Below are 18,016 nucleotides of genomic sequence, written 5' to 3' on the forward strand. Positions count from 1 at the left end.
GTAATTATTTAGAGAACCTTTGTTTTTCAATAATTTCGGAATGCTTAGTTCACGATAGTGCAACAGTTCATGTTTTTAAAGGAAAATGATAGAACACCTGAAACAAACACATACCGAAATATCTAAAATAGCCTATATGATTTCAGTGATGGAGCAGCTAGCGAATACAAGAACGAAAAAACTCCGTTAATCTACTCAATCATGAACACGGTTTTCAAATACCTGCGGAGTGGCATTTCTTTGGAACTAGTCACGGTAAAGGGCCTAGTGACAGTATAAGGGGTACAATTAAGCGACTCGCTGCAAAAGCCAGGAACTCTAATTTCAAGTCCTAAAGGACTGTATGGTTGGTCAAAATACAATATACAGGGAATTAGTGTGTCATTCACATCCATTGAAAAACATGAAGTAGTTACAAAATCTAAATCCTCAAAGATTTGCCGGCCTCAAGACTGTTCCCGGAACAAGAAGTGTTCACTGTGTGGTTCCAGTTAATGGAATGTTAGCAATAAAACCCTATTCTGATTCATCAGAAGTACCGAAACTAGTTGAAATCAGACGTGTGACGCGCACCGGTCGTCAACGCGGAAACGCTTCTCGCAGTGACCAGCAGCAGTGATGGCGCATGATGCAGCGGCATAGATCACTCTTTATACGGTGAGTTGTTTTAATTTATAAGTCCCTTCGGGTGGGCGCGCAATTCACTACCACTACCGTGCGCCGCTTTAGTGAACTCCATAATACAAAGCGCTGATTTGAGCTACCTCCACAGCATGCTTCGAATCTCTGTAGAGAATTTTTTGCTTTGTCCTTTCTTTTATTTTTACAACCCCTTTTAGAGTAATATAGTCAAATAATTGTGCTTATATTAATTCATGTTACTTATAAATAATTACATAATTGGTAAAAATTTGTGGTTATAATAATTCCAGGAAATCAGCATATATTTTGTCATCAGAATTATGGTTTTTCTTCTTGTTTACAATTACTACGTTTAGGCGCTGATGATCACGGATTTAGATTACTATAATAATCATAATCCCTGTAGCACAACTTCCAAATTAGTGATTGCCAATTATTTAACCGTCAACATGTTTACTGAATCTTACTTAGGCAAAAGAGTGCAAAGCAGCAGGGATTAATAAAATAATTAACACAGCATTTTAATATGAAAGCTCCTAATTGTCGTCTTTAGCGTTACTTCCATCTAGCATCAAAAGTTTAGTAACTCCACAAAGATTTTAACTTACAACCTCATGAATTCTTAGCTATCGCTCTATATATTACTCTAAAAGTTTTACTGCAGTCAGAATGGCATTGTAACTAGCAATGGTAGTTATATTCCACTTGAGAACCTGTTAGTGTTTTGTTATAATATTTACTGTTTAAACACTCTGGACGATCTGTCTGTTTTAAATCTCGTATATGAATTATTTTCTCGGAAACTTTTAGTTGTGTTCCCCATTATAACTACTAAAAGAATATACTCAATTTCGAACTTAGTCTCTCAGACGCCGGCCACTTTCATTTTGACCAAGTGTATAGTGAGGATCACGTAAGTTCAGTTCCTCAGTTCCCAAACAGCAAATATTTCCGTCTTGTCAGTGTTGCCAACTGTTACCAGATATCACCACATGTAGTAAAATCACGTTCCTATGTACTGAATGACTTCTTTACTCACCATACTTTACCTTTATGTTGGAAGGTTATTCTAAATAGTTTCAATAATAATTTGTAATATATTTTCGTAGGCGAACATATGAGAAATGGAGGAAATGAATCACATGAGAAGTGTATTGCTATGTTCTATTCTTTTATTCCTTTACATTATTATTAGTATTAGCATTAATAGGTTACTAGACGTAAATATACAACAAAGTATAGTATATAATATACTATTCAAGAATCAAATCTGTTCCAAGACCAATTAAATTATTGTCACTTCACTTCAAGGATTCCAGCGTACATATACTGTACTTCCTAAAGGTAGATAAATTAATAACCAATTGACTTTTGGTTGGAATTCGAATGAACTTCTGATTATCTTTTGAAATTAGTAAGGAAATGGATAATACAAATAGGCTAAAACTGAAATAATAATAAATCAACTTACAAAAATAATTTTGGTCCTTAAAAGCCATAAGTAATTTCACTTCTAGATACCTTTTTAAAGATTTCATTTGTTTGTAAATTGCTTAGTAATGTTACACTTACACTTATTATTTCTGTATCTCCACGTCTGTCATTGAAAAAATGTATGATACGTAACTGTGAAGTCTCTTTTTGGTTCTTGTGTCCTAAATTTAAATAAGGAAAAACAAATGATTCAAGAAATGTCAGCTGGTGAAAATTAAGTACTCAATTAATAAAATAATTACTACCAAAAGAGTATTTTATTAATTCTATACAAAAGATGGATTACACAGAACAGATGGCCAGAAATCATAGATTTATACATTAAACGATCATCCAAAAATGCTTTTTGTACACAATAACATCTTTCAAACGAAGTGAAATAGCCAATAAGTTCAATAAATATTACGCTAATAAGTAATAACTATAATTAATAATTATCTACAAGCTGTAAAAGGGAGTAAAATAGTATATTGTTGAAATTAGGGGGTTATGGTATATTACGTATATTTATAATTTTAATTACTTTTTCTACATTTAATTATATTTTAATTTCTATTAGATTAGTTGGTGGTGTGGTTGTTAGTTTTATCTGTGTACGTCAGACTATTAAGGAAAAACTGAAAGAAATATTAAATTTACAATCTACTTTATATAACAATATTTAATCAAGAACTGAATATTACTATTAATTTAATAACATAAGACCCAAAACATCTCCAACTCCAGACAATACACATGCTGATTTTCTTAATCATGTTGGCAAACAAGCAAACTCACTACTTTTATCTTGTAATCTCATCTAAAATACAATATCTGTCTGGAGAAAATCTATCATAACATCAATTTTGAAAAGCAATTATTCAACTAATATCTTTTCGAGTTATCGACAGATACCACTTACTAGTATGATAGCCAAAATTATGGAAGAGATGATTTCATAGATTGAATTGGTTCCTGGAATCTAGTAACTAACTTTCATCTTATTGAGTTGACTTTAGAGAATTACATTCAACAAATGGACAGATTTTAAATTTTAGTCAAGATATTAAAGATATTTTAAACAGAAAACAAAATACCTTAGCAATTTTAATTTATTTTCAAGGATCATATGACTCTGTAGATATAAATCACTTAAGAAATTGCAAACTTAGGGTGTCCATGATAAAGTGTTACACTGGGTCAGTGACTTGATTATTTGATTCATTGTCACAAATATGTAAATAGAGACAGATTCATCTGGGCTTCCCACATTGTTGTTTTCAGGAATACATTTTCCAATATTAATGTCGATGGTCTGACTAAAGAAATAGATCTTATGATAATCTCATCATTTGCAGATAATATGGTTATCTAGAACAAAAAATCACAGTCCACAAATATTAATAAACTGAGCCAAAATCCCAACAGACTTTTTGACTCTACTTGGAGAACTCAAACTTGCTCAATTAAGAGAAACTTTACTAATAAAACACAATCCCAAGTTATTTCAAAATGAATAGTATATAAGTTAACTTTAACAGATGATGTTAAGAAATGTGATACTTCTCCAGACATTTTAAAAATCATTAGAAACGATAAATGATCTGGTCAGTGAGTGACTACATACAGTATTTTTTATAGATGGATCCTGTTTACCAAGCCATAGATGTAGTGGTATTTTAGTACAATACCAGTACATTTCCTTTTACAGGGAATTATATTCAAACACTTGTTTGCCCTATGTTAACCTTGACAATGCTTTTTAGTTCTTTTAAACATTCTGGTTATTGTATTGTGTTTCTGTTTAGTGAAAGATTTTAGATAAGGGCGCGAATAGCCATAGTAGCTGACGCGCCATTTTTAAACGCCACTAACTAACTTCAAACACTGACTAATTTTGGTAGTGAAAATTAGATACACTTTTAAGCTTACAAAATCTCCAGTATCAACTTCATAAATCTGAGAAGCTGTCATACTATCAGATTCAAAATAAGATATTCTTGCTACAGTATTGGACGTAACAGCAAGAAATCTCAATATTTTACAGTGTTCTAAAATTTTAAGCAAAATGGTCGAATTACATCGACGACTGGTACTTCAGTGGATCCCTGAACTTTATGGTGTGGGAGGTAATGAGGTAGCTGAAAGGTAGCAAAATTACTGTAAGGTTATCAATACCTGCATCTTACCACACTGTTAAAAGAATAACAAGATCAGAACATGACAATGTGGTAACAAAAATCGGAATGATTCTAAAGCAAATGAAAAAATTGCAATAGGCCATCTGGCATCCGCTCCACGATGGAGGAAAATCCTCAGAAGAAACCAACTAATCAGACCAAATGGGGGCTCCAACCTACCCTTGAGTGCAGCTCTGAATTTGCAGGCCAACGAGTCTACCGACTAAGCTACATTGGTGGCTCTACTAAAAATATGAAGTACATGGCACTCAGATTATTAAATTGACAAACCTAAACAATTATTCATCAGTTAAGCTATAAAATATAATACATAGCAAGCAAGTTAATTCAATTTAAAAGTATAAACAATTCAATCAGTTGAAATATACAGAAATTGATAATACATATCATGCAAATTACTTCAAATTACAAGCATAAACAATTCATCACTTGTGGTATATAGCCTACTATTTAATTAACAGCACATACAATTCATCAGTTAAGCTATAGGCCTAGTCTACTATTTAATTTACAGCATATATAATTCATCAATTAAGCGAAACAAAAATATAGTACAATACATAGTAAAAATAATACACCTAATTTAATAACTGAACTTCTATGAAAATCTACAGTGGCAGTACTCATATTATCACAGGCCATGATTGTCTCAAATATTTACAAAGAACTGATATTTCAGAATCTCCCATGTGCCATTTCTGAAATCTCAATGAAGATATGGATCATTGTCTTGACTGTCCAACTTTACACAACTTTCAATCATCCAGTTAAATATTGGAGTGCAAGATAACAAATGACATCAACTACTGAACACTGGGTATCAATCAACCAACAACTTCATTACATTAAGGGGGGGGGGGAAACTGAAAGAATTAATTGTATATAGACACAACACATAAGACAAGGCCGCTTCAGGACAGTAATTGGCAAGGCTCTGTTGTCTTAGGATTCTTATGTAGATTCAATTTCACCTGAAAGAAAAAAGTAACATCTATAAGTATGCCTAATCATGAGAAATAAGAGAAACAGTTGCAGTAGTAGTAGTAGTAGTAGTAGTAGTAGTAGTAGTAGTAGTAGTAGTAGTAGTAGTAGTAGTAATGATGATGATGATGATAATAATAATAATAATAATAATAATAATAATAATAATAATAATAATAATAATAATAATAATAATAATAATAATAATAATAATAATAATAATAATAATAATAATAATAATAACTGTAAAGTATGGAAATTAATATTGTAATGTAATATCAAAAGGTGATTTCACACCATCAACTCTCATCATTTAGTACAACAAATCTATCATATTCAGTTGCAATCACCAGTAGCTGTTCTTTCCTCCATTTTGTTGTTGGCTGATTTTTCACAAGTCTGCTATGATATGCAGCACTATCCATGACAATAATGCTTTGCCCTAATGTTCTCAGGTCAACAACTGTGTTTGCGCCCACTTCTCAACTACAGGGCCATTCATAGCACTATGGTAGTCCTGACTTTTCTTTCAATTGCATGAAAAAATTAAATCAGCACCTGCAATAAAAATTATACCTGGGCATATAATTACGTCACATGAATTCACAGCATTTAAATAAAGAAAATAAAACAGATTTATTCTTTTATTGCAATTACAAAACATAACATAACATGACATGTGATCCTCTTTGGTGAAAGGCCTTCCCACGTTTTTATTTAGTCACCAATTTTTATATTTTTGTACCCTGATTTAAAAAAATTACTCTTGCCAAATTTATGTAAAATATAAATCAATATAACTTACCGAGTATAAATCCACCTTTCGTTCCGGCTTCTAATCTTCCATCCTCATTTGTTGGTCTACGAATAACACCATTCATGTCACTGGAAACTTCACCTGGTTTATTCCATGAATAAGTGGGTGATCCTACTTAAAAAAACAGAGAGAGAAAAGCAATTCACATTGAAACTCTAAGAGACACTAAAATTTTAAACACAGGAAAACCGTTCAAGAATTTTATAACTAACCTCTAGTTATAATATGAAACTATTAATTGCAAAACATGTTGCTCCCACCTGAATTCATTACTAGTAGCCTATATTAATTGCAATTTCATATTCCACATAAGTGTTAACCTGTTTGTTAGTAAAAAATTCAATCACTCAATGTCTCACAATACATTGAAATTTACCATTCATGAAAATCCAAGTCTCATCCAAGAATACTACGGGTTTAGGGTTCTCACGCTCCACATTTCTTCTATACTCTCTCAAAAACGAATAACATCACTTTCTCGTACATGTGCATAAGGATCACTTTTGCTCCATAGAAATTTAATCTCTTTCAAAATTTTTTTTCACCGATGATAAGGATCCTCTAAATAAATATATTTCATAATCATCATTCATATGTTCCAGAACTTTTGCTGCTGTTAGTACTTCCCCTGTAACAATAAATGAAAATTATGCCATATTTTTATACATATGACTAATATTAGAATTACATTGCATAAATCAACACAATAATTCCTGTAACTTCCCTACCTTTATGTAACTTGTCATAAATAAATCTCGCAATTGCATCTTTCGTAAAATCATCAGCATCAGTCACTGGATGTTTACGTAGTCTATGTTTTCCTGGTGTCACAAGTGGGGTCCCCTTCTGTGAATTTGTTATCACTTTCCTAGCTGTAGTAAAGCCAAGCTGCAATAACAATAACATAACACTTCTAAAAATTGTTATATCATAAAATTCATGCATGATACCAACATTTACAGCTATATGAATAGAAAATGATCAACATGTTAGGTTGGATCTACGATAGGTTTAAGTAGGCTAATATTTAGGTAATTCTCCAGAAAAGCTACATCAAAGAAGGCATAATTTTATTTTGTTTAATTGATTTCTGTGATATTTACATAGTGATGAACACGTGGTTTTAGTGCACAGCCACAAATACTTTCAGCACAAAAATCCTTTGACACTTACCTGTATATTCTAATGCATTGTTGTAGTCCCTCCCTCAAACTTGTTACTAATTACCAATATAACATGCGAGAGGTCCAGGACGAAGAGAAATGGTTAGTTTCCCAGTAGTGCGTTCTCGTCCTCTCGAGTGATATCTTAACAAGTACTTTGGATGGGGTAGCTTTTCTGAAGAAACACCATATTTAATATTACTTAGACCAGTCATGAATAAATTATTCAGCCAGAGTCAACGTTCCTATGCTTTATAGAGTATGTTATATAGTTATTATATAAAACTGAATTATTTTTAAGCACCATAACAGGCCAACATTCACGTAATATTTGCTGGAATATCAAGTTAATAATTACAATATGACTTGTATTTTCTTCGGCCTATGTGGCGTGTAAATTGTGATCTGAACGGTTAATTTAATACCAAAAGAGAAAACTGGAAATTTACTTTCTTGCTGTTTGATTATTTGTTCGTCTAATTTGTAAATGTATTTAAGCTATCACCTACTGCAGTATTACAGTATCTTAAATGTATTTAGTTTGGCAATATGAAAATCACTGACTTCATTAAACATCTAGGCCTAACCTAAAAATTGGTTTTGTTTGACCACAATCATGAAATTATTAGTACAAACTCCTAAAACTGAATACCACTTTGAAATGTATGCTTAAGAATACTTACTCCTAATACTTTTGCTATTCTGGTTGTAATTGCTGTCTCCGTTAGCATAATTCCTTCTTCATTATCTTCTTTCTTCAACTCATTATAAATGTGAACTACAGATTTCTGAAGCGTACTCTGAATGCCACACATTTCCTTCCTTGGAGGAGTCACTGCCACACTATTTCATTTTTTTTTGACATTGTAATAAAATTCTAAACACGAAAGAAATTCATTAAAATGTGAAATAATATTTCTATCGATTACCCACGTGCATTATCACGCCCAAGTATATTATATTTATTCGTACTTATCTGACTATTCTTGAATTATAATCACAACGCAACACATAAAATAACTATTATGTATTAATATTAATACTAATATTAATTAATTATTAATAAGTTCGAATTTCACTATCTTCCAGTAACCGACTCAGAAACCTATTTCTATTAAATTTTCAATAACGCCAGTACTGACGCCGCATAAAACGAGTACGACAGTAACACCAACATAACAGTTACAAAAACACTACCAGTTGTAGTATTTGTCAGTACCGAGATTCGAAACGAAGTTGGCAAAAGGAAATTCAACCTTCAAACTAGAAAATCACCATAATCCACTAGCATATGTAGTAATGGGGGAAAAATGGTTAGGTTTCACCCTTAGGGTATCAAGTTACCTGGTCTTCCCTATACAATGTCTATTATTTCGTGGTAATTGGGGTACAATTCTGCGTTCATCTTTGTTTAACTAAAATTAATTATATTCAGTCGAAGAAAATCACAGAAAAATTCTCGACCAGATTGGTCGACATCGGAGATCGAACCCGGGACCTTCGCAAACGAAGTTCAGTGCGTTTACCACTCAGGTCATCTCGCTCCGTATCTGTCTTCTTATTGCACACATTTTCTCATAGACAACTGCAATCTGAAGAGATTGTTGTTGGTCATTTTACGACGATTTATCAGCAGCTATGGTTATTTAGCGTCTGAATGAGATGAAGGTGGTAAATGATAATGCCAGCGATATGAGTTCAGCGCCAGAAGTTACCCAGCATTTGCTCTTACTGGATTCAGGGAAAACCCCGGAAAAGCCTCAACCAGGTAACTTGTCTCGACCAGAATTTGATCCTGGGTCCGCTAGTTTCACTGTCAGACATGCTGACCGTTACTCCACAGCGGTGTACTGGTCTGAAAAGACGTCCTGGAAATATATAAGAATGTAAAGTAGATAACTTGACAAGACAAGTAGCTGGTCGGGACTTTTTGCTCTGGAGTTCTCTTATTCAGGGACAGACTGTTACATGCCATGAATGCGGGATTCCCAGCATTCTCTCTCTTTCGAGTTTTGAAGGATTTTCACCTCCACTTTAAACTTCATCGCCATAAGTCATGACACAACCTGCAAGCGCATTGACCGCTATCCACGCAAGTGCGCCTATCTTGCTTTCTACACTGTAATACAAAGTTCTTCAGCACTCCAGGGAGTGGAGCTGCACAGTCAGGGTTGCTGAAAACGCGTGTTTTCATTAAAATCACAATACTTTTTGTTCACTTCGTATAATGAGAAAGTGAAAGTAATTCGTTTGAAAGTAGCGCTGGGATGTAGATAAGGTCCGTGCCTCCGCTACCCCCACAACTGCATTGTTCAGCTCTATCTCAATCAGATACATTAAGCGCGGCTCTATCTTATATAATGTAACACCATGGCAGTCCCCCGGGTACAACAACGCCGAGTACAGCTAGGGCCAATAACCCAGGACCTTCTGCAACATGGGAAGTTCGACGAATAGCAAATAGAATGCTGCTCCTTCGGTAGAGAAATTACTAATTAGTAAAGTTAAATACGTGCAATGTTTAGAGGCTGGTCCACAATAAACCGAGAACGAGAACGAGAACGGAAATAATGTGAGCATTCACAATTAACGAGAAGCTTGCCGGAGGCCGGGAACGCGAACGTGAAAGTTAATTGTAAATGCTCACATTTAAATATATTTATTTTAACAATATTTCCGTTCTTGTTCTCGTAGTCGTTTCCTTTCCCGGTTTATTGTGGACCAGCCTTAACTTTCAGTGCGCTCACTTGCTTAGTCCTCCGCTATGATTATCATGAAACATTTTAAAGACATAAGGCGAACCTGACAACTTACATGAAGACGGAAAATTATAACCGATTATTAGGCCTACAGAACAAGATTACATCCCAGTAGATGTTTTAAGATCAACCTGGATGCACTAAACTGATTTGAAGACTTTATTTGCTTATTCTTCAGTGACTGAAACGAAAATTTCTTTGAAGGTCGTGTTTTCACAAAGAGAGTACAGCGTTGACCAAAGAAAGGCCCTCAATTTCTCACATTGGACCAGAACTTTCTACTGATTTTCCAATAAGTGGTGATGTCGCGGTAACAATACTGGACGTAGGATCTGGGATTCGCAGGTTGAAACCCGACCGAGGCGATGATTTTAAAGAGCAATTAAATAATTAGCTTGGCTTCCTTCGGGATAAAAATAAAATTGTGGATCCCATGTTGTAGGTTGATGACAAGTAAAAGGATAAAAGAATCCTATTCATTATATAGGGCTTCGTGAAAAATTCGTGTGCCATTTGTGGTCCACGTTGAATTTAAACACTGTGTAACCACTGTAGTTGGAAATTTTATGAAATGACATCTCTAACTTCTACTAGTATTGCTGCTGCTGCTACTGAAGCAGTAGCACTATTACTACTAAATTACTACCACCAGCATCACCATTATTAGACCCTACTACTAGTAGTACTACCATCACCATTACTACTATGCCCAGGCCGTTGTAACCTTGCACCTGACAGCTTTGCGTAATGTTGGTAGCGAGAAATACGACGTTGCCACAATGACCACTGACTGCACAACAGCTGCCTTAACTTACGCGGAATCTGCTATTCTGCTCCATTGTTTCAAATGATAAATATTAGATAACTCCGTTCTTTATTACTGTCCCCTTAGAGAGGCTTAATTTTTTTTTTTTTTATGTTCGCTGTATTACATAATCTCCAGGAATGAAGGGACTCCCATATATATGGAAAATGTCCTTCTCTTATCATTCACATCAATTCTGACGCCTGACTATTTACGCAAAGGGATACTCACTACGTCTTTTACGCGAATTACCGTTTTCTGAACGACGTCTTTTAGGTGAGTTACCGTTTACTGAACGACGTCTTTTAGGTGAGTTACCGTTTACTGAACGACGTCTTTTAGGTGAGTTACCGTTTACTGAACGACGTCTTTTAGGTGAGTTACAGTTTTCTGAACGACGACTTTTACGCGAATTACCGTTTTCTGAACGACGTCTTTTACGTGAGTTACCGTTTACTGAACGACGTCTTTTACGTGAGTTACCGTTTTCTGAACGACGTCCTTTACGTGAGTTACCGTTTTCTGAACGACGTCTTTTACGTGAGTTACCGTTTTCTGAATGACGTCTTTTACGCGAGTTACCGTTTTCTGAATGGCTTCTTTTACGTGAGTTACCGTTCACTGAACGACGTCTTTTACGTGAGTTACCGTTTTCTGAAAACGTCTTTTACGCGAATTACAGTTTTCTGAACGACGTCTTTTACGTGAGTTACCGTTTACTGAACGACGTCTTTTACGCGAGTTACCGTTTTCTGAACGTCTTTTACGCAAGTTACTGTTTTCTGAACGTATTTTACGTGAGTTACCGTTTTCTGAACGTATTTTACGTGAGTTACCGTTTACTGAACGACGTCTTTTACGTGAGTTACCGTTTTCTGAACGACGTCTTTTTTTTGCGACATAAAACAGTAGCGCTACAAATTATTTATATATTTATAACACTAACATACAAATTACGCTCGTGATAATAACACCATGTAACAGCATGTAGCAAACCGCGTAGCAGCATAAGTAGCTGACAGAAAATGCTACTTGCCGATTGGTTCAGAAGGCTACCACACAGTGCGAACGGAATTAACAACTGTCAAGTGCAAGTTTACAACGGCCTAGGTTTATTTATAATGCACTTACTACTAATTACTACTAATACTACCACTATTACTAATAATTAAAGCTAGGAAGTTGGTATGAAAACTGTTAAGTTATGTGACCTTGGACTATATCTCTACAGAGTGAAACGTAATGTAGCGTCTCTCAATGTCAGTGAACCAGACCGACTAACATGTACAGGCGGGTGGTAACCAAACATGTGCTCCAATCGTCCACAGCCTTAGAACAATAAAATAAAGTAGAAAAATTATAATTTTTAATCATAAAGTTCGTAACTCCCAATTTAAGTTAATTTACCCACACATAAAAATAACATACAAATGATTCTAGCCTCATTACAACAAATAACAATGAACATTTTTATTTTATGAAAATAAATACTCCTTTCAGGTTCAGAAAAAAACAACAATATTTGTACTCTGAATATATTGGTTCTATGTCACAAGACGTTAACGGAGCAAATCTAAAATATGATACAGTATAGGCTATCGTACTATCATCAGGTAAACAACTATTCGTGAATCTATCAGTGTACCTCGTATGTGGCACATAATATTAAACCCATAATTGTTTTCAAGAAATTTTTTTCGTCCCTGTTGTAATAGCAGCTAGGAAGTTCGTATCGTAATTCCGATGTTGAACTTGGACTGTAACGCAACCGAATGCATAGCAGCACGAGACGTCAACATTTAACGAAGAATGATTGGGGGGGGGGGGGGAAATAAACGTGTTACACACTCCTGTTTGCATAATTGTTTAATAACAAATGATTTTACTTTTTTGGAATCATGCAAAATATTTACATTACCTAAATAATGCAATAACTACAGAATAGTTCACTTTGTTACAGAATCTAATATATTAATATAAATTAACAATATTCTTCAAACTATTCACGACTCTACACAGCTCCACAAAATGCCAGTATGAGCTGTTTGTGAACATACTGTGTATCACCTGTAGCGAGCGGCAGCAATGCAAGGCATGGGTGATATCTATAGCCCTCGCTGTATTCAACTGAAATCTACTGCTTTGGTACGAACTTCCTACCTGTGATACTACTACTACTACTACTACTACTACTACTACTGTGTATAAATGTTGGATTCCAATACCGAAGGAAAATCTTCATAAGAATTTCCGAAGTCGTTTGAATAAAGAACGTTAAATTCCTCATTAAGACACCACGCTTTTGACTTCAATCAGGATCTTCTGGAACTAAATACCAATGCAGATACGGTGACAGGTATACTGACAGATCACCGACGCCAAATGCAAATAATGAGTATCAGTAATGAGATCGTGTATACTCTTTGTGGTAAAGAAGAAGAACCTTCTTCACACATTCTATTCCAATGTTCTAAACTGGATGGAGGCAGATACGAAGACTTAGGGAACTGCTTCTCGTTTCCTGATGATTAGAATAGAATTAAACATATGCATGTTCATACAAGTTCTGGCTCCCTTGCATAGAGCGTATTCCGAATCTAAGCGCTGAGCAATTTGACGGCATCACGGTGTTCCGAATTACAGCGATGACGTCACTGATGCTCCAGCGTTATCGCACCGGTTCCATCAGCTTGCAGAGTTGGTGACAGTAGCCTATCCATCAGCCGCCATCAGTGAATCTGATTTGTTTTTGTATATGGCGGGAATTAGCAGACAAATGATATCGTGCACTGTTGCCATAGCGGTATGTTCTGCTGTATTGTTTGTAATGTGCAGAACGTAAAAAAAAAAATATGTTAATGGCTTATGAAGGAACATATCAAAGGACCAGATATTACTACTGGTTCAAGAAATAAATTGTTTATTCTGTCTTTTCTTTGAGGGAGATGAAAGTATGGAAATTTCGCAAAATCTTGTTAGAGTAGCACCTACAATAACTTGTACAGCCGCGATGATAGCTATTGAACCTTCCAGCAGTTTTGTTCGTATTTCGCTGCAGCGTGATGTCATTGATTTCCACTGGTCCGCTGAGATTCAGAATACGCTAATAGTCTCTATAGTTGAGGAACATAATGACCAATTTTTAGGCATATTGCTTTAAAGCAGAAGAAATATGTAGGCGTTTCCATATATAGGCCTATATATCGTTGTTGTTCCTGCAATAAATCCCATGTGACATATTTACCGATTTTCAGATTTTTGTTCTAATAAATAACTTAAATAGTGATACAGCAAATAATAAAATCTCCTATATAAAAATTATATTTCTTCCTTTCGAAAATGTAAGAATTCACAATCTGCTATGTACCACTGCCATAGAATAAATAAATGTGTTTTTTTTTTTTCCTACTGAAAAATTTTATATTTCGCACATAGGAGTTATTGCAGGAACAACGACGATATACTGTATACAAGTTCATTGGGACGTTATAAGCTTCTAACTGGAATTAAAGAACTATATGTATACTAAAAGTTCGAGTCCCTCGTCCATCTCCAACACTGCGTCGCTGGAAGATGTAGTGCAGTGCATGTCTGTAATGGCTCTCAGTGGGCCTAGGCGGAATAGATGACAATTACTTAGAGCAAAGTGCAAGGAAAGCTTCTTAAATCCAAGTCAGCGACTTGCTCTCAATTCAGAAAAGTGATCACTGCCACGCTGGCAGCTTTGTAACTGGCCGCTCGTCCATTTGTTTCATCAGACAGTCTTAAATCGAAGAGTTCCTCAAGTAAATGGAGCTAGACGAATTTTGTGTTAAATTCCTACGAGTTTTTCCGACCATTATGTAGAAAAGCGTTCACTATCATTATCACTATCACCATCATCAATATGTAACTTTATGGAATTTGCCACTATTGTTAACCTGTTTTGTTCTTATGACAGAAGTTTAGAAGTATCTTCGGCGTATTTGTTTTCTCCTACCTTTTCTTCACAAAATTTTCTTCTTGGTTATGTAGAGTACGATATAGACAAAGCTTGTGATGCTACAGCTTAGGATATATTATTTTAATAAGAATAAATGTTTCACATCCTTAATATACAGAGTGATTCACGAGGAAAGATAAAAAATATAGTACGGTATACGATATCTTAGGCCATTTTGAGTGAAAAAGTTCATATGAACATAGGTCCGTTTTCGAACGATGGCGGAGCTAGATGCATTTTTTTGGTAAAACGTCTCGCCCTAATGTGAATCAAACGTTATGCTGCTGACGTGAGATGTGAGACAAGGTCACGGATCGCAATGAATGACGTGACATTGGAATCTGCATTGTGAGCGACGTGGATAAGTTAATTCACCTCACAAACCGGCTGATGGGACATTACAAATGTCCAATCGTCTGCCCTTATCTGATGTAGTGACACAGATCCCGCGCATAACACAAATACAGTATCGCTTATCAGTTCACAGCAGTTCAGTCAGCTACTTACAGTACAGTAGTTATACAGGTACAGTCATCGGAAGTGTTGTGTTTTTCAAGATACCTTATATATTTTCGACTGCAGAATACGCCGATATTGTGTATGTTTATGGTTTGTGCGATGGAAGTTCCTTGCGTGCCGTCGCTGAATATGAACGACGCTTTCCGAACAGAAGAGTACCATATTGAAGAGTTTTTACTGTCTATGAGGTTGGATGAAAGACTTGGTATACCAAAGGAAGGTGAAAACAGGAGAGGCGCTAATCGACCGAATTTTGAATGCTGCACGCCGCATAAAGAAGAGCCACGTGCAACTCTCCCGAGCGATGAGCGCGATTCACGCCCAGTCGCAACAGTGCATTGAAGCAGAATGAGGTACATTTGTAGTCTACATTCTTTTGTCCTAAATACCGAACGAATTTTCTTGACACTCAGTATCTGCATGTCAAGTTCGTTTACGAGATATGTAGTACATGAAATAGCTTTATTTTTTTGCCAGTTATAACTAGAGGTATCTCAGTCCTTGAAATTAGCTAGCGCACGCAGCGCCCTTATTACGAAATTACGCAAAATAATTATCTACGCAAGAATTTTCAACAAGGTAGTTCGAAAACAAACAGTAGGCCTATAGACATGATAAATGATCGGTTATGATAATATCATGATTTATTTACATCATCCAGTAGTATGTATACAAAGATATCCAAGTCTCTAGACTAGATTGTCGGCCGTATGAACAAGCTTAAGAGCTGAAGAGGTCACAGACACCTTCAACCCTTAAAAATATATAGCTATGTTTTATTAATGATATTACTCCATATCTTTAAGCCCTATTTTGATGGAATTTTATATGTTTATTATTTGAAAATTGCTTTTCGATCTAAAAGAAAAAAATTTTTCCTTACATGTGAATTTTTCATAATTTTCATATTACAATTTGTACCAAGAGCTAATTAAAAATTACTCCCAAATGTTTAATACTTTTTAGTATTTATTTTTTGCTTTAAAATAAACATATTAAAGTCCTAGCTCAGCTGTTAGAATATCTGAACTGCAAGAAGAAGAAGAAGAAGAAGAAGAAGAAGACAAATTTTTTATTTGTATATTTAATTTTTTTGGACATTTTTCATTAATTTATTTTTTAATATCTGTTAAAGATAGGACTACTGTTTGTTAATCTTATTATGTAAGAAAAAATGCCACGCAAAATTTTTTGCAATTATCTTTAAAGCCAAGATTTGATATTAAATGAATATAAAAAAATATAAAATCAATTTTTTTTTTACCCTAGGAGTGTATCCCCTGTTGAGAGTTGTTGTGTGCTGTATGTATGTGAGGTAACAATTTAGGCAAGTAGAGAATTCCGGCAGGAATATGAATTCGAAACACTTTGTGGTATTGATAATTTGTTGACCTGACATGGATAAGTTGTTATACCTCACAATTTATTTATTAAATATAATCATTATTTAACTTAGCACATCGGTTATAAAGCAATTCCAAGCTTTTCAAAAAATTGTTTTTTCTTGTTTTTTTGTTTGTTTGTTTTTTTTTTTTTTTCGTCTGTAAACCACTCTCCCGGAGAAGTTATTCCTGCTTCAAACGATGGAAACTTTTTTCCTTTTTCTCGAAATAAATTTAGCGAATATGAAAATGATCAATCGATTCAAAGCCGACTTTATCAATTTTCTGCAATGCAATCAGGGATTTGTGACCAGGTAAATTATCTTGTAAGAACAACATACCTTTGGGGATTTTTCAACGATATTTCCCAACAACTTTTTCCAAAGCTTAGTTAATAATGAAAAATTATATGGTCCTTCACATTTTTACCTTTCCAAGTTGTCTGTTATAAATATTGCATCTTTGTCTCAAAAAACTGATGCGAAAACCTTTCCTCTCGATTTTTGAATGGGAAATTTCTTTGGACATGAATAACCATAATGTCCCAATTCTTTTGATAGTTATTTTGTTTCTGGATCGTAATAATGGATCCATGTTTCGTTCGTAGTTACAATATGATCCAAAATTTTAAAAGAATCTCTTCAAAGGTGCGAAAATTATACTTGAAAATTGTTACTCTGAGTCATTTTTAATCAGTGTTCAGACACATAGGGCCGTATTCATAGACATTCTTAGCGCGGGCTTTCGGTGGATGATCAGCGAAGTAATGTTTTTCGTATTCATAAACCAGTGTCAGCGATATGATATATGAATCCTGTTTAGCACGCTCGTAGCCCGGGCTAGCGAAATGTCTATGAATAGCACCCTTAGGAATCTATTTTTCAGGTAATTTTCCCATACCCAAATCATAATGTATGATGTGAAAGACACGTTTATACGAAATTTTCAGTCTTAGACATATACCTAAAACTAATTCGTCGATCCTCTATAATAAAACCATGCACGGCACCAATATTTTTGAAGTGGTCACAAAATCAGGTCGATCTTAAATTCCGCAACCCAATATTTTATGACAACGTACGAAAGACAATGATCTCTGTGTACCTAATAATAATATTTACTTACTTACAGCTTTTAACGAAACCGGAGGTTCATTATCGCCCTCACATAAGTCCGCCATCGGTCCCTATCTTAAGCAAGATTAATCCAGTCCCTATCCTCATATCTCACCTCCCTCAAATCCATTTTAATATTATCCTCCCATCTACATCTCGGCCTCCCCAAAGGTCTTA

General features: G+C 34.8%; 1 protein-coding gene and 1 long non-coding RNA gene across 2 annotated transcripts in view; both read right to left on the minus strand.

Annotated features, from left to right (window-relative positions):
- Positions 1-18,016, minus strand: part of LOC138713529 (netrin-3-like) — a 595,020-nt gene that overhangs the window by 338,104 nt on the left and 238,900 nt on the right. The gene's annotated exons all lie outside the window — the stretch shown is intronic.
- Positions 1,791-7,008, minus strand: LOC138713530 (uncharacterized). The gene is made up of 3 exons (XR_011335887.1): positions 6,843-7,008; positions 5,648-6,742; positions 1,791-5,287 (listed from the first exon to the last, which is right to left on the minus strand). It is a non-coding gene; the product is annotated as an uncharacterized lncRNA (long non-coding RNA).

This window comes from Periplaneta americana, chromosome 14 (genome assembly GCF_040183065.1).
Source record: "Periplaneta americana isolate PAMFEO1 chromosome 14, P.americana_PAMFEO1_priV1, whole genome shotgun sequence".
Lineage (NCBI taxonomy): Eukaryota > Metazoa > Arthropoda > Insecta > Blattodea > Blattidae > Periplaneta > Periplaneta americana.